The sequence below is a fragment of the Leiobunum rupestre genome, chromosome 2, assembly GCF_980474605.1.
Source record: "Leiobunum rupestre chromosome 2, qqLeiRupe1.1.hap1, whole genome shotgun sequence".
In the NCBI taxonomy this organism is placed as follows: domain Eukaryota; kingdom Metazoa; phylum Arthropoda; class Arachnida; order Opiliones; family Sclerosomatidae; genus Leiobunum; species Leiobunum rupestre.
The window spans coordinates 90,234,635-90,256,930 of NC_143385.1; positions in this window are offsets into that span (position 1 = coordinate 90,234,635).

A 22,296-nucleotide genomic window follows, 5' to 3' on the forward strand; every position below is an offset into this window, starting at 1 on the left:
TCTTTATGTAAGACCCCATCAATTTCCTTTATTCACTTCACAATCAGCGATTATCAGCGCCGCAGGTGTGAAAAGCCAAGGCAGGCAGCGGACAATATTGGAACCCTCGGAGGGCGACAGAAATAACAGAGGTTATATTCCCTTTAAGGAAACTATAGCATACAATCAAAAGACGATCTTGGTTCTATTAGAAAAGTACAGCTGGCAGCGCTACGGTGTTCGATATTGGAAAGATTTACGACGTTAGAACTTATATGTTTAGCTCGTTGCAGCATTGTAGCTTCTGAAAATATAATTCATAGATGGGAGAGCGCACAAGATGTCACGGACTATAGAGTAACCCACTCGCTTAGAGTGGAAGGCCCAATGCAAGTAAATGAAACATTAATCCTAACGGGCCAACTTGTTTTGAGGTGTGAATAAATATAGTCCGAAGAGCGATGGTGTGGTTTTACATTTTTTATAGTATAAACTTACTTTTTTACCTAGATATTGTACATGACCTTTGGGCCAGCTTGTTTATTTCACGCCTCGAAAACAAGACGCAGCGTACGAAAGTGTTAACAAGTTTCGCTGGTAGCCTTCTACTCCATGTGTATGTTTCACTCTATGTCACGGACATTTGAGTACAGGCAATAACTCCGATTTATTAAATATATTTTGAATATTAAATTTAAATTTGAACAAATTTTCAATCATCCGGTACATTAGCTTAATAAAAACACTTACAAATAACTCGTACCGATAGACTATTGGTACGAGTTATTTGTAAGTTTTTTAATTTCTTCAAATTTGTTTAGGGTTTAGCTATTTTATCACTTTTAATTATGGACTAATCTACTAATTCGCGTATTTTATCATCCTTTGCACAGTCCATAGGTGGTTTCTTCTAACTTAACATTAACTTGATAAGCACAATATAACAACCTAAACGTAATTTATACCAAATAATGCGAAACCTATCCACCGTTGTAAATTCAAGCTATTTTAATTACTTTTTAATTATTTTGGTACTCGAAGATCTATTTGGTCCATAGCATAGAGTAACCCACTCGCTTAGAGTGGAAGGCCCAATGCAAGTAAATGAAACATTAATCCTAACGGGCCAACTTGTTTTGAGGTGTGAATAAATATAGTCCGAAGAGCGATAGTGTGGTTTTTACATTTTTTACAGCATAAACTTACTTTTTTATCTAGATATTGTACATAAAAAAATTGTTTAATGGGATTTAAAGTAAAGTAAAGCTGGTTTCACACTCGACGGAAAATATGCCGGAAAGACGATAATAAACGCCGAGCTGAAAATTGATTCCCATTCGATATACCGCTAACGTTCAACTTTACGCTGCTAATTTTCCGTCGAGTGTGAAACCAGCTTAAGTACCTCAACCACCTTCATTCGTAATAACATTCTGCATAAAAAAGGTCAAAATGACAAACTTTGTTTTTAATGATTTTACAACTAAGGACTATCGATTGGACAGTAAACGGCTAATTTGTCTATATAAATTAACATGATGATTTTTCCGCACGAGCTTGAGTGCAAAGTCCGTTGCGAGATAATACTTCATCTATGGGTGCAATTATTTGAAAATTGCGCCTTTTAAAAAACGGAAGTGGACTCAGGCCATCTATTGGTCAGATAATGAAGTTAGTTAAATGTTTATTAATGTTAAATGTCGACCGCTACTGAATGTCTAACTTCAATGGAAGATTACGCTGGGCCGGGAGTAGTGGCTCTCTCCTGTAGTCCCAGGCGTCCGGGAGGCAGAGTTTGTGGATGGCCGTGTGAGGACGACCACCAATCCCACAACGGGTGGTCGGAATACTTCCGCCACGGGTGTCCCCACCACTGTCCCCACGTACCCCCCCCCCCCCCCCCGTTGGCGTGGCCGTCCACATGTCTCGCCCTGATTAATCAGTTGGTGTCTTCGCCGGGCTCGCGGTCTTCTCAGACTCAATCAGCCCTTTCTGCTTTGACTAAAAAAGAAAAAAAAAGATTACCTGATGCTAATAAAGAAACGGCGTGGTTTACAACGGAAATTTTCGCTCGCTACGTGCTAAGCTAGACATGGCTCCTAGTCGACATTAAGCCTTGTCTCCGATAAAAGTTAACTTGCCTCATTTGTCACTTTTAAATCATCTAAATACGTGATTATATACGAGAAACGAGACAAGTTTCCGAAGAACGTGATAAATTATCAAAATATTGAATGTGAGAACTAAACGAGGTTTCTTAAACTCATTTTCTGGTAATCTATTTGCTGTGGCTTCTTAGCTACGGCAGCCAGTCAATGATATAAGCATAAGTAACATAATTCCACTAAGTATGACGATTTGCCAAAACTATAACCGAACTGATTAAATTAAATTTTAGTTTAGCAGAGAGCCCCATAGCGCCTAAATACGCTCAATACGAAATATTCTACTAACAAGGACGATACTACCGAGTTTGGTTGCAAAAAGCCCCTAGTGGCTAAATACTCCCAAATATACCACTAACATGGAAAACTTTTCAGTTCAGTAGCGAGTCCAAGTCGGAGCTGGCGATGATGTCAGTGTCGGTAGGAAAATTGGCATTAAATCAATCAAATATTTATTGCGAATACCTTGTTTCACACGGAACGTACAATAGTAGACCCATAAATTTGAATGCGCTTATAATGCTAGTGCAATTGAATAGGTTACCATGGAAACAAAATCTCGTGATCGCGAGGCACAAAAATAAACTATATACATGTAGCACGTGTTCAAAAGTCCGCTTCACTCACTTCCGTTTCCCTTATATAAGATTGACGACGTGTTGTTCGTCACATCCCTTAAACAAGGTTTCGTTAAGAAGATACATGTATGGCATACACACGAGTGAATATGTTACATATTTTAGTATGTTACTTATGATACAAGGCATGTCGTTTTTAAATATTAAGCGCGAAATTAGTTTGGCCGAAGCCCAGGTATGGATCTATTTATAAGAGGATATAAATTTAAAACAAGTGAAAAGTCGAATGCTTTAAGAGCCGCCAGCCAACTATGTTTATTAAAGGAAGCCGGTAAAATTAAAGTTCGCCGCAAGGACGAAACCTTTTGTTGGGGGCGCTGCGTTCGGTTAATTACCGCTCGGAGAGTCCCCCCCCTCTCAAAAATACGCGATCCAAGGCTTAGAAAGAGGAACCTCACTATGACAACGGCCCCGTCTTTAGCGGGAGAGTGTAAATAGACTGAAGATTGCTTTGATGTCGCGAGGTTCAGTCTCGTACCAACTAGGCTACTATATATTAAGAGCTAGACACCTCGCGCGAGGAAGGCGCTTATTCTGGGCGCGTGGAAATTGACGATGAAAACGAATTAACTATATCTGGATAAACAACGCGACACTTGCTCTTATCTTGGACTGTAAACTAATGGATTCCTTCAACAATGTAGTTCACGATAAAATGTTCTATATTCCAAATAAATCTGTAAAGCGGACGATGCCTTCGCCGTTAAAAGACACCGTTGATAGGAAATTCTATCGGGTTAGTTTCAAATACGGATCAAAGGCCTATCGCCTTCCAATTCTACGTTGTCTTTGTTAGAAGTTTTGATACACGCGCATTTCAGAAACACTTACTTGGAAAATGATTTATAAATTTCGTATTTCAGCGCGCAATTGGGACTTGCCCGCATGACGTAGATAATACGTCACCCAAGCTTTTTTCAATTTTAAATATAAACATACCAGCATAATACCATAAAATAACCAACTCTCATAGAGTGGAAGGCCCTATGAAAGAGCGTGAAACAATTATCCTAACGAGCCAACTTGTTTTTGAGGCGTGAACAAATATAGTCCGAAGAGTGATGGTGTTGTTTTTACATTTTTTAGAGTATAAACTTAAATTTTTATCTAGATATTGTACATCACCTTTAGGCCAACTTGTTTATTTCACACCTCGAAAACAAGACGTTGCGCACGAAAAGTGTTCACAAGTTTCGCTGATAGCCTTCCACTCGTCATGTTTATTGAGAAAGTGTTTTAACGGATTTTTCACGTGTTGAGTTAAGCCCAGTTCACACTATACAATTAATTGGGCCACTTAATTGAAACCAACTAATTGTACGCAAGAAAATTGAATAGTGTGAACAGAAAAATTGTAACCATTGTTCCAACTTTTTCTGTTCACACTGTACAATTTTCTTGCTTACAATTAGTTGGTTTCAATTAAGTGGCCCAATTAATTGTATAGTGTGAACTGGGCTTTAGACCAATATGCAATCGTCCGATTTTGATACTTCTTTCTATATAAGGACGTGAACAAATATAGTCCGAAGAGTGATGGTGTTGTTTTTACATTTTTTAGAGTATAAACTTAAATTTTTATCCAGATATTGTACATTACCTTTAGGCCAACTTGTTTATTTCACGCCTTAAAAACAAGACGTTGCGTACGAAAAGTGTTCACAAGTTTCGTTGATAGCCTTCCACTCTATGCGAGTGGTTTACTCTATGATAATACCTTCGTATAATTAAACCACGATTAAATCTGATTGAAATCAGATCTGCAGTTTTGTCTGTTTAAAGATTAATTTAATCATGAATAAATAAAATTACGGAAAACCCATGACGTTAAAATTATTTTATTTAAGTCTTAAAATTTTACTTTTTACAAATACGAATTGGAGGCTTTGATACCAGAATCTTCCTCTATAACCAGGAATATAACTATTAAACTTTCAGGGATTGATAGTATAGAGCTGCATGGAAACGGGTTTATTAGCATTTACCACGGTAACTGTGGCAATACCGCAGGAATGGTCGGTTGGGATCAGGAATGGTCGGTTGGGATCTGTAATAGTCGGTTGGGATCAGGAATGGTCGGTTGGGACCTGTAATAGTCGGTTGGGATCAGGAATGGTCGGTTGGGATCTGTAATAGTCGGTTGGGATCAGGAATGGTCGGTTGGGATCAGGAATAGTCGGTTGGGATCGGGAATGGTCGGTTGTGATCGGGAATGGTCGGTTGTGACCAGGAATGGTCGGTTGGGATCAGGAATGGTCGGTTGTGAAAAGTAATGGTCGGTTGGGATCAGGAATAGTCGGTTGGGATTTGGAATGGTCGGTTGTGATCAGGAATGGTCGGTTGGGATCAGGAATGGTCGGTTGTGAAAAGTAATGGTCGGTTGGGATCAGGAATAGTCGGTTGGGATTTGGAATGGTCGGTTGTGATCAGGAATGGTCCGTTGTGATCAGGAATGGTCGGTTGGGATCAGGAATGGTCGGTTGTGATCAGGAATGGTCGGTTGTGATCAGGAATGGTCGGTTGGGATCAGGAATGGTCGGTTGGGATCAGGAATGGTCGGTTGGGATCAGGAATGGTCGGTTGGGATCAGGAATGGTCGGTTGGGATCAGGTTTAAAATGTTTTTCAACGAGATTGTGGCGTGGGTAATGTTGGCATTCCAAAAAACAGCTTTCCAATTGATAGGATATTATAATTCTGATTTGTCCATATCAGGGTCCTTAAAATCGACAGATCAACAAGGAAAGTAAAGCGCGTTGCATTCTTGGTATAGATATAAATTCCTTTTCAAAGCTTTAATAAATAAAACGTTTCATGAAAAAATAAATTTATTTTTCACGGGTCGGTCTATATTCTATTGGATGGGCAACTTCAAAGCCTGGTCACTGCCAATATTGACATAAAGAAGGGTTATAGAAGACCGCAGGAACCACCGACTAGCTATTCAATAAAACGTTCGTTTCTCGTATGTTCAGTAAAATAATTTAGATACATCTTAGACTTTGCTAACTTTCTCTTTCCCGAATGGCAGCCATCATATTAGATATATTTTTCTGGTTCGCTACTCGAGACTTGAACAGGAGGAAAACTTCATTTCTGATAGCGCAGACGTGACCAATTTTCGGAATATGCCCTTTGAAAGGAGCTCGTTTGAAGGTTTTCTTTGAAATGCCCGTTCTAGGCTCGATGATTCCGATGGAAAAACAAACGTTCAAAATGCCACGGAAAGATAAATAAGAGACTAAAAAACACTTTTTTTTCGCCGTTAGGGGCCCGTCCTATCGCTTTCGTATAAATAAATATGGCCTTTCGCGCGCCCTCTTAAGGCGGAGTTTATTCAACCCCGAACGAGACGAAATATAAGTAATAAAGTTGAAATATTTTCCTTTCGAAGCAAAATTTTATAAACTTAGTTGTATTCTGCGCATTACACTAATTGAATTATAAAAGTTTTTTAGAGTCAAATTAAATGTTCATTTATTTCAGGTAATTATAAGTTTTTTTTTAAATAAACAGTGTATCTCGGTAGACGACGGTAAAGCGAAAATTCTCAAAACTAATATTACTTCTAGTATTTCTATCACACTTCCCAAAGAGTTCCAATATTGGCCACTACCTCCTATTGGCTCTGATAAGTTCTCTGTTTGTTTCATAGAGTAACCCACTCGCGTAGAGTGGAAGGCCCTATGGAAGCGCATGAAACATAAATCCTAACGGGCCAACTGGTTTCCGAGACGTGAATAAATATAGTCCGAAGAGCGATGGTGTTGTTTTTACATATTTAAGAGTATAAACTAACTTTTTTTATTTAGATATTGTACATTACCTTTAGGCCAAATTGTTTATTTCACGCCTCGGAAACAAGACGTTGCGCACGAAAAGTGTTCACAAGTTTCGTTTATAGCCTTCCACTCTATGTGAGTGGTTTACTCTATGGTTTTGTTTGTTTGATTACCTAGTTTAAAACATATGTATTTCAAAAGCAGTTGACTAATAAGTCAAGAACAGCTTTCTTTGAAGTGTTGCTCTTCAACGTTTCCCGGATATAGCTTGATATAAAATTAATCATGTTTTCAAGCAATTAGTTTCCTTTAGGGAAAGTAATTAAATGAAAGCCAGCCTTTGATACAATTTTACGTAAGGCTATATGCTTACTAAAAAATTTCAGCGGCGCTTTAGCTCGCAGGTGTTTTCAATTAGCCGCTCTAGTAACCGTGTTAATTTTCTCCCGGGAAATACCTGCACAACAATTTCTTTCAAAAGGTTTCCAAACTTATTTTGAATTCCGTTATTGATATACATGTAGGTCTTTACCTCCGCTGCATTTTTAAATCAATTACTTTTATTGTTATTTTCTAGTAAAGTAATATAAAAGTATATAAGTCGGCTGTATAATTAGAGATAAATCTATAAATCCTCAAGATATATTCTTGTGAGAAATATAGGAAAGAGTAAAAAATAGGCGATTATTTTGTGCGATAAATATTGGAAATATTGAGAAACAACGTAAATATTGAGAAACAACGTAAATATTAAGAAAAAAATAAATATTGAGAAATACGGTGAATATTGATAAATAATGTAAATATTGTGAAATAACGTAAATATTGAGAAATACGGTGAATATTGATAAATAATGTAAATATTGAGAAATAACGTAAATATTGAGAAATAACGCAAGAATTGAGAAATAACGTAAGAATTGAGAAATAACGTAAGAATTGAGAAATAACGTAAGAATTGAGAAATAACGTAAGAATTGAGAAATAACGTAAGAATTGATAAATAACGTAAGAATTGAGAAATAACGCAAGAATTGAGAAATAACGTAAGAATTGAGAAATAACGTTAGAATTGAGAAATAACGTAAGAATTGAGAAATAACGCAAGAATTGAGAAATAACGTAAGAATTGAGAAATAACGTTAGAATTGAGAAATAACGTAAGAATTGAGAAAAAACGCAAGAATTGAGAAATAACGTAAGAATTGAGAAATAACGTTAGAATTGATAAATAATGTAAATATTGAGAAATAACGTAAATATTGAGAAATAACGCAAGAATTGAGAAATAACGTAAGAATTGAGAAATAACGTAAGAATTGAGAAATAACTTAAGAATTGAGAAATAACGTAAGAATTGAGAAATAACGTAAGAATTGAGAAATAACGTAAGAATTGAGAAATAACGCAAGAATTGAGAAATAACGTAAGAATTGAGAAATAACGTTAGAATTGAGAAATAACGTAAGAATTGAGAAATAACGCAAGAATTGAGAAATAACGTAAGAATTGAGAAATAACGTTAGAATTGAGAAATAACGTAAGAATTGAGAAATAACGCAAGAATTGAGAAATAACGTAAGAATTGAGAAATAACGTTAGAATTGAGAAATAACGTAAGAATTGAGAAATAACGCAAGAATTGAGAAATAACGTAAGAATTGAGAAATAACGTAAGTATTGAGAAATAACGTAAGAATTGAGAAATAACGTAAGAATTGAGAAATAACGCAAGAATTGAGAAATAACGTAAGAATTGAGAAATAACGTAAGAATTGAGAAATAACGTAAGAATTGAGAAATAACGTAAGAATTGAGAAATAACGTAAGAATTGAGAAATAACGCTAGAATTGAGAAATAACGTAAGAATTGAGAAATAACGTAAGAATTGAGAAATAACGTAAGAATTGAGAAATAACGCAAGAATTGAGAAATAACGTAAGAATTGAGAAATAACGTAAGAATTGAGAAATAACGTAAGAATTGAGAAATAACGTAAGAATTGAGAAATAACGTAAGAATTGAGAAATAACGTAAGAATTGAGAAATAACGTAAGAATTGAGAAATAACGTAAGTATTGAGAAATAACGTAAGAATTGAGAAATAACGTAAGAATTGAGAAATAACGCAAGAATTGAGAAATAACGTAAGAATTGAGAAATAACGTAAGAATTGAGAAATAAAGTAAGAATTGAGAAATAACGCAAGAATTGAGAAATAACGTAAGTATTGAGAAATAACGCAAGAATTGAGAAATAACGTAAGAATTGAGAAATAACGTAAGAATTGAGAAATAAAGTAAGAATTGAGAAATAACGCAAGAATTGAGAAATAACGTAAGAATTGAGAAATAACGTAAGAATTGAGAAATAACGCAAGAATTGAGAAATAACGTAAGAATTGAGAAATAACGTAAGAATTGAGAAATAACGTAAGAATTGAGAAATAACGTAAGAATTGAGAAATAACGTAAGAATTGAGAAATAACGTAAGAATTGAGAAATAACGTAAGAATTGAGAAATAACGTAAGAATTGAGAAATAACGTAAGAATTGAGAAATAACGTAAATATTGAGAAATAACGTGAATATTGAGAAATAACGTGAATATTGAGAAATAACGTGAATATTGAGAAATAACGTGAATATTGAGAAAAAAGGTAAATATTGAGAAATAAGGTAAATATTACGATTTTTAAATAAATAAAATGTGAATTTTAAAACCGTTTTAAGTCTCTTTTCATTAAATATTGAGAAATAAGATAAATATTGAGAAATAAGGTAAATTTTGAGAAATAAGGTAAATTTTGAGAAATAAGGTAAATTTTGAGAAATAAGGTAAATTTTGAGAAATAAGATAAATATTGAGATATAAGGTAAATATTGAGAAATAAGATAAATATTGAGAAGTTAAGAGAAGCAGATTGTGAAAAACTAAATGAAAAGAGACTTAAAACGGTTTTAAAATTCACAATTTATTTATTTAAAAAATCCAACGTTTCGGAGGAACTGTTCCTCCTTCTTCAGCTGGATTTTTACAAGTCTGACAGTATAATGGTAAAACTTTGGGACGAAAAAACATTTCTGCGCTTTATACATATCTATAGTGGCTAAATTTTGAGAAATAAGGCATATATTGAGAAATAAGGTAAATATTGAGATATAAGGTAAATATTGAGAAATAAGGTAAATATTGAGAAATAAAGTGAATGTTGAGAAATTTAGGAAAATATTGATAAATAAAGTGAATGTTGAGAAATTTAGGAAAATATTGATAAATAAAGTGAATGTTGAGAAATTTAGGAAAATATTGATAAAAAAAAGTGAATATTGAGAAATAAAGTGAATATTGAGAAATATTAAAAAATATCGGAATCAATACATAGTTTGCACCGAAGGGAGGGGCCTATGGTCTCCAAGGAAACTGGGAGGGCAATCAAAAATTCAAACCATTTCGCGCGTAGCTACTAAATAGGTAGCCATTTTGTTGGTAAGCTCGTCAAAGCTACAATACGTATTAGATTTACGCTTTAAAATTTTAAATGGGCCCTAAACAAAGCCAGATAAGATTCTAAGGCCGGGTTATTTAAATAAAATATCAAATTACGACAGAAATATCTACGAAAAGAAGTTAACAAAGCTTATCAAAGTTAGGCCTTTGCGGTCATCCTTTTTACAAATACCTTCGCTATTGAATAAAATAAACAATTTTCGCTCTCCCTTGGTAATTGAACTACTCGAACAATTTTTAACCAGGCAGATAACCATTTTTAACGTGAAACTAATTTCTTAATCATTTGAAAATAATTAAAATCCGCAAACAGACGATTGAAACTGTTCACCCTCCCGTTTTACTAAGAAATCTACACCGGCAAAATGGCGGCAAAGAACGGTTCATTCTTGCTCAAATTAAATATTTATTCTTGGTTCTTATATCTATACTTGGAACTGCGTCATTGATGACGTAGGGATGCAAACTATGTATGGAAATATTCGAAGTAATTTTAGCAAATTTGAAAATATTTGAGCAAAATTGGAAATAATGGAATTCTATAAAATATTGGAAATATTCGAATTCTATAAAATATTTGAAATATTCGAATTCTATAAAATATTTGAAATATTCGAATTCTATAAAATATTTGAAATATTCGAATTCTATAAAATATTTGAAATATTCGAATTCTAGGAAATTATGGAAATATTCGACTTCTAGGAAATGAAGGATATATTGAAATTCTAGGAAATTATGGAATTACTTGAGTACTTTGGGAAATATTTTAAACTTAGGGGTAATTTTTAAATTCAATAAAATTTTGGAAATTTCCCAAATATTTCAGAAATATTAATAATATTGGAATTCTAGGAAATGTTTTAAAAATATTAGTAATATTGGAATTCTAGGAAATGGTTTAAAAATATTATATAATGGAAATATACGAAAGATTTCAGAAATATTGCTATTATTGGAATTAACTAGCCTTACTACAAATTTTAACCGGAACTGCACCGATTGATAGCAAATTTCAAGCGTCTTGTCAACGTCTTGCTCAGAAAATTTCCAATATTCAGTGTGACAGCTAGGAGCAACAAAAACAAGGAGAACGCAGCTAGCCTTTAAACACGCTAACGAAGGGTTGTGTACGAATTTCATTGGACGAGCGTCACGAGCCTTTACGCTGAACGTTTTACGGGCGGGGGGAAGACAATTTCCGAATTTTCCCCTTCCGACGGCAGCAGGCGCTAAAGCGTCTAGCCAATGAAAAACGTACACAAGAAAATCCACGACTTTTGACTGGTTGCGTTCTCCTTGTGTGGGGTTTGTGTTTGTTGCTCCTAGGTGACAGCTATTTCTGCAATAATCATTAATTAGGCTTAACAATAAGCCTTCGTAGGAAATGCACTGGTTGATACCAAATTTAAAATTTATAGTCATCGTCTTATTTTGAGGCCAAAAGGTTTTCGATCCGCATAGTATAATTATACTCTGGTTGAGCAGGATTAACAACTTTCAAGTGGTTTAAAGTTCTGGTACTTGAAACCAAAGGAGGCTTTCCAACAGCGTATGCTCGCAACAAATTTTACCCGCCAATTAGAGTCCTCAGATTCTGGCGTTATTAGTCATTCTCCGCTTTCGCAAATGATCTATAGACGGTTAAACTTCCGTGAACCAATGATGCGCGTTTAACAGTTAATTAGGGAAATAAGTCTCAAAATATCAAAACGGATTATATGGTTTATTAACTTATACTTTAACCCAGTAGCCTAGTGTAGATAATTTTTAATAACTTATTTAAAACTCCGTAAACGTACTTAGAGGGTGAAAAGCGAATTATACATGTATAATAAATCTTGACTGTAAATAAAGTCATTAAATATCGTATATTTTCAACTGCCACGAGAGTGGAAGCATTTTCTCGGCCAATTACCGATAATGACCGACAATGAAGTTAATTATTGCTAGCTGCTCAATGAAAAGTTTAATTGTCGGAAATTCTATGGCGACGCTGTTGCATCTGCGAAGTCTCACAACTTTTAAGCTTAACTTTGGCCGCGAGTAAACAGCCCGCGTATAATGAAGCGTAAAGTGTATTCAAATTAAAACTTACGAGTGCAAAAGGGCTCACTGTAATGACTATCTCTCTCCCTTTCATCTATACTTACCATTCTTAAATCAAGGTATGTAATCAGAGACGTCACTTAATTAGTTTACCTAGAGAACAGGGTGTTAGGGATAAGTAAGTCATAAATTTTACGGCGTCTTCTTTGGGTCCTAATGAGTCAAAAATGTCCTATGAAAATGGGTCCTAAAATACTTTGTTTCAGAGTTTTAAGCCCACAAAAACCGGGTCCCAAAACAACGAAATAGCCAGTAATGTGAAGTTCGGTATGCTGCCTTGAACTCAATTGCTTTCATGTATTATTATTCTTTTGGAAATTGCCAAAATTGCATTATTGAACTAGCTAATGGCAAGTTCCATTGTTTCAAAGAATCTAGTTTAATCGACACTGTTAAACATGGTCAGAAATTTTCGAAATAAGTAGCTTCAGGAAACTATATAGGTAGGGTCAATGGAGGTAAGTGTGATCACCCCTTATTATTTCCACAAATATTATTATAACATATATATATGAATGTATATTGAAATATACTAAATTATACACATTTGGTATATTTTCAATATTAATTTAAATTAAATTTAGTTTTTAAAAATTTTAGTTGAAAAAATGTTATATCTATTGTGAAGTGGGCAATGAGATCGTCAGATTTGAAAGAAATTTAGAGATTCTATATAACCAAGAATTTTTTTTCTGATTAGAGATAATGCCTATATTGAGAAATAATTTGGCTTTGCTCCCTATAAACTTAATATCAGTCCAGTATGTCATTGGTCCCGTAAAACTGACCTCTCCGGCCGAAGGAAAATCGTAAATAGAAGAGTCGGTCTATCTTGGGTAGGGCTTCTAACGATGATCTGAATAAGGCAATCTGATTACTATTTATCATATAAGATATATCGCCGATAAAAAACCTGAATTCACTGGCTACCTGTTCCTTTTTTTATCTGACCTGCGGCAATCTAGTTTTGTTATCTCGTTTCGGTAACCGACGAGGCCACAGATATAGAAAGCTTTTATTTTCTCTGATAAGCGCGTAGATATCTGTCTATATGATGTCTACTTTCCGACATCTAGTTGAATGTTTTTCATCCTTTTAAATTTTTGTATAGCAACAAAAAAAAATGGCTTAGTTCCAAGAAGTCAATATAAAGATATACTAAAAAGGTATATCCGCCGTTATCGCGGGTTAAAGATACAATTTAAAAAACAGATCAACCCGTGAAAGTCATATAGGCTTGTCAGACAAGCGCAAAAGCGTATCCGCGTACTGCCGTTAGAGTAAAAAATCTGTTATCCGCTAAAGGTATCGGATTAAAAATAATCCAGTTCATCTGTGAAAGCATCAGACACCAGATCAGCGTTAGAAGCCCTAATCTTGGGAAAGGTCTCTTATGAAACCTTTAGCCGTCAAATGGAATGAACTCTGAAACTGGAATCTTCGAACTAACGACCGTAAGTCTAGCTACATCTAGCTCCAGAAATAAAACTTTGGAAGAAAGAGTATTTAAAATTCTGCGTCGGTAGCTGACTGGGCCCTATATGGTGATGCTTCGCGTATTGGCCTAACCAAGAAGTCTATCATAAACCTCCTTTAAAAGTATGAAGGCTTAGCCAAATCGAGTAACAATAGAGTTCCACCGTGGTACTAAATCACTGTTACGGATGAGTACTAATTTTTGCGTGAATCCCGGCGCTTACGAAACTACACATTTATAAAAAAAAATATCTTGAAAACTTTATTTATGTAATATAAATGAATTCAGTTATAATTGCGTACATTATGAAGTGTTTTAAAGTTTTAATTTTCAGTTTTCTCTACTTACAATTACTTTTATTTTACATAGCCTGATTGTTTTGAATTTTGGTCTAAGCCATATTGGCTTTTATTTCATTATATTAAATAATCTTCTAAATATGTTCTAGGTGTGGCGATCTTAAGACCGCTTGACTGTGCATAATATCAGCCCCATTTTCAGGCGTTTCAAGGTTGAGTTTGAGCGCTATTTTTTTATCCATTGAACTGTAAAATAGAGAAACGGTTGAAGATAAGGAAAAAAAAACAACTGATATAAACTTTATTTAATTTACGCGTTACCATTTATTTAAATAAATGAAGTAATTATTTCTTATCCAAACGCCGAGCTCTACTTCCACTCTATGCGAGTGGGTTACTCTATGGCCTGTATATTCAACTCTATCATTAGGCACCGTGTACTCTGAGAGAACGTGGGCTGAAGCCCATTTTCGCGCCACACAAGTGATTTATTTTTTTTAACCAATAAGAACGAATTCGGAAATAATGATATTCCACGAGAGCAGAATAACCGCGAAATGACTTCCAAGTTATCTCGGACCGTCCACGTTATTTTGTTAAAAATAAGGTTTAAAGTTATAAATATTTCTAGAATTAAAATACAAAATGAAAGAATGTAGCCCCGATCTTTTGAAAGCGATTCTATCGGGCGCCTGTGGGGTTTTTAACTATTTAAACGTACAAACTATCTCTGAAATGCTAAGCCTCAGTGATACTTTGGAAGAAAACCTGAGTCAGTGCTTGCCATTACGTGCCATGTCCATTTTAAGAATAATAATAATAATAATCAGCTAGGCACCACCTTAGGCCTAAGTTGTCATGCGACTTTTAAAGCCATTAATTCAGGTGGCCGGGTTACAATGCGTAGGAGGGTGGTTTTTTTTTTTTTGAGATACACAAACATCGGTGTCGACCCGAGGCCTTAGACACCAGCACACACACAATAACTGATTAATCAGGGTGAGATATGTGTAACGGCCACGCCAACGGGGGGATACGTGGGGACAGGGGTGGGGACACCCGTGGCGGAAGTAACCCGACCACCCGTTGGGGGATTGGTAGTCGTCCTCACACGGCCTTCCACAAACTCTGCCTCCCGGACGCCTGGGATTACAGGAGTGAGCCACTACTCCCGGCGTAGGAGGGTGGTGGAAAGCCCTTTATGCTACGTGAACCAACAGCTCCCTACACTAACTATTACCGTTAACCTGTAACTAACGCTTCGGCTGAGCTGAGTTCTACTTCGACTACGTCACTATAAATTGACTCCGCCCCACGCGTCTCCGTAGGTGACCTAGGGTATTCCAGTTGAATATTAATGGGCTAAATAGATTCATGGTTTTACTGATAATAACTTGGTTTGTTAATCTGTTATGAATAAACTTGAACATCGTATAACCAGAAACATCTACTAGAAAGCGCTTTAAAATGCGCTTCTTTGCCAAAACTAAATGGTAATGAATTAGCTGAAAATAATGAAGAGCTAAAAGAGAGACTACGTAAATACTGTGATAATTTAGAACAGCGTAGAAAATTGCCTCTGAAAATTATTGTTGAAAGCAGTTTTACATCTACAGATCCAAAGCGATAAAAGTAGGAAAATACATAGGTGAAATACTTTTATCAAATATTTTCCAAATCTTAGAACGTCTAACATGTGAGCAAACCAATATCAAATCTTAAAATAGGCAGCTTTCGTTAAACAAAAGATAAATAATAATAACTTCCAAAATTTTCCAATTAATTAAGATACTCAAATTTATCACCCAACAATATGTAGAAACGATCAGAACGAAAGCAGATTTAAGTAAATTTATGCAAGAGGGAATTCATAACGAAGCAAATTCAATTAGTATGTATGAAAATTACAAGAGTGGACTAGTCAAAAATTTCAAGATTGGATTTTGCGTTAATCGATCCATGCCTATAATAAGCGCGTGCCCCGAAAGTTTATGTTTCGGAACCAGTTTTAATGAGCACGGATTAATAAGCCTTTCTATATAGTCATTACGCTTGCTGAACTTAATTTAGTGTATCGTTTTCGTCATGAGATACGTAGGAGTTCAGTTCAGTTTTGAAGGTTAGATCTTTAAAAAAAGGGCGACTCGTTGTTCAACTTGTTAAAATGTTCCACGCGCTCTTTAATATTTTGGCGTAAAAGGCTCGTGCATGGTTTTTATTTCAGGTAGCACGCGCGAAATCGCTCGAGCCCATTTACTCTAAAATACCAAGACGCGCGTGGAACTTTTTAATAAGTTTAATAAGACATAAATAGAGTTTATGCTAGCTAGGAGCAACAAACACAGCACCCCTCACAAGGAGAACGCAACCCGTCAAAAGTCGTGGATTTTGTTGTGTGCAATTTTGATTGGCTAGACGCTTTAGCGCCTGCTGCCGTCGGAAGGGGAAAATTCGGAAATTGTCTTTCCCCCCCGCCCGTAAAATGTTCAGGGTAAAGGCTCGTCCAATGAAATTCGTACACAACACTGTGTCTATTGGCTCCCTATACATATACACAAGAAGGCCAATTTTACTTTATATAAAGGCCTATTGAATTAAAATCACTGTCCAAAGCTAAACAATAAGGGAATCCATTGAAGATTGATAAAGAAAAGAAAAACATAATTATTATTATCAAGTGCAACACCAACTTAAAGTTACTGGTTATCATGATGTGACGATTTTAAGTCTCTGGAAAAGAATTCTTAAACGAAACAAAAACGTTTAACGAAAACCTTTTTAGTTAAACGATGGTTCCTAAGTTATGTGGCTTTAATTTTAATAACTTTGTACCAAAATATTGCCAATAACTATATAGACACAACAACAGTTTTTTTTATTTAAGCTTTAAAAATGCAGATTACTAAGCTTGATAAGCGTGTAGATAATGGAAATAAGTTGCAAAATTATTCGTTTTAAAATATTTTTTCCTGTACATAGAGTAAACCACTCGCATAGAGTGGAAGGCCCTATGGAAGCGCACGAAACATTAATCTAACGGACCAACTTGTTTTCGAGGCGTGAATAAATATAGTCCGAAGATGGAATTACATTTAATTTTATTTATTTTAATTTGAGCCCCTGAAATATATTTTTCAGGGTTATATTAACCTCTTTAAGCGTGAAGTATCAGTTTCCTTATTTTGGGGTGTATTCTTTCAAGCAGTGGTTCGTTCATTATATTGCCTTAATAACTTCATATCATTGAGATTTTGTTAATTTGGTCCTGCATAACGTTAGGAACAATTTATTTGAGAATTCGATTATTTTATATCTCTCCAATAACTCGTTCAATATGGATGCGCAAATTTGCAATATGTCTAGTTTTCTCTACCACTGTTTTGATAAGTAGTTTTTTCTTCTCTGGAAATGGTGGTATATTTAACTTCATCACAGCCTATTGCTGTGTTATGCATTTTGCATTGACAGTATGTATTACTCTGAGTTTAGGCTTATCTGTGAAAAGTTCTGAGCAATCAATTAACAAACAGGTAGAAATTTAAATATTTTAGTATTTTAATGTAAAACTTGAACGTGATCATGATTTGAACTCGGGTCGCATTGTTACAATGCGGATAGTTCACCGCCGAGCCATTGACTTCCTTAGGGCAAATGTGAAAGTAAAGGAACCATTATGATAACGCAGATTTTTTTTACTAAACGGATGAATACAATATCTGTACATATTGTTTATTGAACTCTGTTTTTTAATTTTTGTGAACTTGTTAAAGTCTAAATATTTTACGTGTGAAAATTTAAAGGTCAAATCTTGTTTTAGCGCAGTCAGCAGATTAGATAGTTAAGGGTAGAACCCGTTAGTTTTTTGTAATCTATTTCGTTTTTTCAGTCGTATATTTTTATCGAGTTGTATACATCGTGCGCTTACACTTATGTGGGTCTGGTTTTTAACTGGGTCGTCATTACTTCGTAATTTATTTTAAACGTTTTCTCGACTGATTAAGATGTTTAATGCAGTTCATCAATTGGGTTCGTTTGTTCTTATTTATAAAGAGCCATAACTATTCCGTCTACGGTCATTTATTGATATACGAGCTGTGGTTTAGTCAAGTGGCTTTCTGTGCTTTGTGAATGGTAAGTTTTTCGCTTCTTGTTAATAACTTTTTTATTGGTCTGGATATTTGGACATCTACGATTCCTAACGCAGCCATTGATTTCCTGGTTGTGCAAGTCATTATATGATATTGGAAATTGAACGGCATTGGTCATTTTCATTCGGTATGTGTCACAACGTCAACTGGAAGTCTACGAGTCGTCCACTACCAGATGTCGAATAAAGCTATTCTACGGTATCTTTATCAAGGGCGAGTTTTGAAATAAAATGAGCGTTAAAGATCCGGCAACTATTTCGTAAGCGAGAAAAATACAAATACCCTCTGTAGATATTTATTTCATTAAAATTTGCTTCGTATTATATTCAACTGATAAACTTGTACTGTAAAAAGGGTTAAACTCAATTGTGCATTGTTTTAGTACGTCTAGCGCACTGTTGTAACTACTTAATTTATAATATTCTGAATAAATTATAATCGGTTGTTTTGTCTCAATTATTTTAATTATAATTAAAATTTTATACCGGGCGGGATAGAACCGGGATTACGTTTTTAGTAAATAACTCTGAATTGCGGAGATCTATCTTTAAGAACTATCTCGAGAAATTAATACCATTAGGGACAATTCTTCCGAGGAGAGGTATATTTTGGCTTGCCAACTTGTATTAATTAGTATTATATAAGAAAATGGTATAACGCCAGAAATATTATGTTTTATAGCTTCCAACACTTCTAAAGACCATAGAGTAACCCACTCGCATAAAGTGGAGTGGAATAGAGAGCTGCAACGGAGCGGAAATTATTCCGTTTCCGCGGACTCCGTTCCGTTCCGCGGCGCTGGAACGGAATCGGAGCTAATTTATAAGAAAGTAGAGGAACGGAATGGAATCGGAGCAAATTTCCGAAAATTTGTTGTAACGGAACGGGATCGGAGCAAATTTCTGAAAAATCGTTGTAACGGAACGGGATCGGAGCAAATTTCTGAAAAATCGTTGTAACGGAACGGGATCGGAGTAAAATTTCGAAAAATCTTTGTAACGGAACGGAATCGGAGCAATATTCCGAAAAATCGTTGTAACGGAACGGGATCGGAGCAAATTTCCGAAAAATCGTTGTAACGGAACGGGATCGGAGTAAAATTTTCCAAAACCTTTGTAATGGAACGGGATTGTAGCAAATTTCCGAAAAAAACGTCGTATATTGAAGCATGGACACTGTTTTCATTTCTCTCTTGGCTGCTGATTGGGTCTCCCACTTTTCCAGACAGTGAGATCATAATCCCCCTTCTTCACCGGCTCGTGGGAAACGTAACTGCAACTGAAGCCTTTTTATCTACGACTTCGTTGCGTACATCAATGCGCAGAATCGCAAAACTCACAAAGGATGTTTAGCGAAAAGAGTGAATAAATAGGCGGGGTGACACGGCTTGTGGTAAAGTTTTAGTTTTACATTCAATTCAATAGAAACAATAATTGTTTCTGTAAATTTCTGTATTCAGGAAAATAAAATAATTTTTTCTCATTTTTCAAGACTATAGACTCTTAAACGCGCCTTCCCAATCGACCGCCATTACCTTACAGTCTAAGGGGAGGGTGATGACAAACCGGTTTTGGGGGGATGAAATTTCTGCGGTAGAGGGCTGACTCGTTGGTTGTCTGTACAATAATGGTGGCGCCCAGTTTCTAAAAAGAGTGTATACTGAGGGAAAGCAAAATATAAAACGGGAGCGAAAACAGAGCATAAATATTAAGTAATATAGACGATTAATGAAACTGAGCGGAACACGAACGGAAATAAAATCGGAGAAACAAACGGAGCGGAAACGGACCGAAATGATAGGCGACAAACAAAACGGAGCGGAAACGGACGGAAATAATAGGCTAGAAATAAACCGGAGCGGAAACGGACGGAAATATTGGGCTAGAAATAAACCGGAGCGCAAACGGACGGAAATATTGGGCTAGAAATAAACCGGAGCGCAAACGGACGGAAATAACGGTCGAGAAACAAAGCGGACCGGAAACGGACGGAAATAATAAGCGAGAAACTAAACGGACCGGAAACGGACGGAAACAACGGACGAGAAACAAAGCGGACCAGAAACGGATATATGTACCATACCGTGAAACAAAACGGAGTGGAAACGGTATGGTATTTTCGCTGCTCTGCAGCTCTCTAAAGTGGAAGCCCCTATGAAAGCGCATGAAAAATTAGTCCTAACGGGCCGACTTGTTTCGAAGCGTGATTAAATATAGTCCGAAAAGCGATTTTTTAGAGTATAAACTTACTTTTTTATCTAGATATTGTACATTACCTTTAGGCCAACTTGTTTATTTAACGCCTCGAAAACAAGACGTTGCGCACGAAAAATGTTCACAAGTTTCGCTGATAGCCTTCCACTCTATGCGAGGGGCCTACTCTATGGTACCTTGGATTAATAATAGAAGCTAACGCTTCCTGGATATGACACTCTAGCCTTTGGTAGACGATTTTGGTTTGGCTCACGTAAGCCAGTGAAAGAAGGGGACGAAAAAAGGGGGGTTTGGACGACTTCTTTTAAAATGTTACCTTTCCGGTTTTCGCGACGCATGCGCGAGTCTTTAGCAAATCAGGAGCCAATATTGTAAGCAAGCGATTTGTAGTTTGAAAAGCCAAGGGTTTGAAATCCCTTGCTCTTAGTTTTTTGAAATGAAAGCAAAAATTCAGGTTTTATTGGTTATTCAATCAATTTTTTTTTGTTAATGGGTGTGAAACACCTAAAAGTAAAAGTGATTCAAGATACGCTGACCGTGCTCATATGGAAAACGTAAAACTATTACCTTTTCCTAAGCCTTTCTCAAAACGTGTTTGTTCGCTTATGCACGTGCTCCTTGTTTGTCCGTTGTGCTTCTTAAAATTCCCACTAGGCGCGCTGGGGTCGCCCATTGGCTTTTGTGATCCGCGTTTTTGAGTAAGTGTCATATCCAGGAAGCGTTAGCTTCTATTATTAATCCAAGATGTTACTACATAGTCAAGATCTGGGAGTTCTTACGCCATAAAATGTCAAACGCTAGTACTAAATATTCACGGGGTTATCACCTTATCACAATTGTTGCTCACATAGGGCTTGAGGTTGTGAAATCTCGACGAAGCGGGTACTGAAATATCTAAAGGTCCGTTTAAAAATACATAAAAGAAAATCTTTGCGGACTCGTAATGCCGTAATGAAAAGCACTTTCCTAATTCGAATCTTTCCCGCCAAAAGGCTAGCGTGCGCCAAACTCCCACTCGCTCACTCTCTCTAACAAGGAGACATCCCGAAGTGTAACCCACCGATTTCGTTCAAGCTCGGGGGATTGGTAGACCTTCGTGTATCATGCCAAATAATCCTAAAGGGAATTTATTCAATGGGCAACTGTTTTGCCATGGCAACGAAAATTGTTTTTGACAAAACAAAATATTAAATTTTCCCATTGAAAATAACATGGGATGATGACCTCAAATTGTTCAAAAGTTGATCAGTTTTGATGTTTTTTTTGTCAATTTCTATCTATTTTTTCTATTTCGGGAATTTTCGAAATTTCGAAATTTGTTCAAATTTTTCACAGGGGGGCCCTAGGAATCGGTCAGCATCCAATGTTATTTTCAATGGGAAAATTTCAAAACTGTTACCTGTTGAATAAATTCCCTTTAGGATTTTTCAAGTTACATGAAGGTCTACCAATCCCCCGAGCTCGAACAAAATCGGCGGGTTACACTTCGGGATGTCTCCTTGTAAGCGCGTGTTCAATAAAAACCAATATATTTTATACAGGAGAATATTCTAAATACCTTTTGTTATAAACGGATTTTGTTGGTAAGGGTAATAAACGGTGAAAAACTAATAAAGATACAAAATTATATAATTACAATTTAAATATGATAAATTCTTAAAAATACAAACATGTTTTAACATAGGTGCAGAAGAAAATTTACATTTATCTGGCAAAATTGACATTTGCGAAAGTTAACGATCTTAGTTAGCTGTACTCACCTGATTCTCTAAAAATGAATCAGTTGTTTCCTTTGAAGCAAGTGTCGGCCTGACGTGTACTAGCTCTTTTTTCAACAGATGTCGCTAGCGTCGAAATCAAAACCAGATACTAGTAGAAGGAAAGTAAGGGCGAGGCTCCGATCCTAGGATCGAGGATCGAGGATCCAGGATTTAAGGGGTGAAATGGGGGTAAAATCGTCGAAAAGTCAATGTAT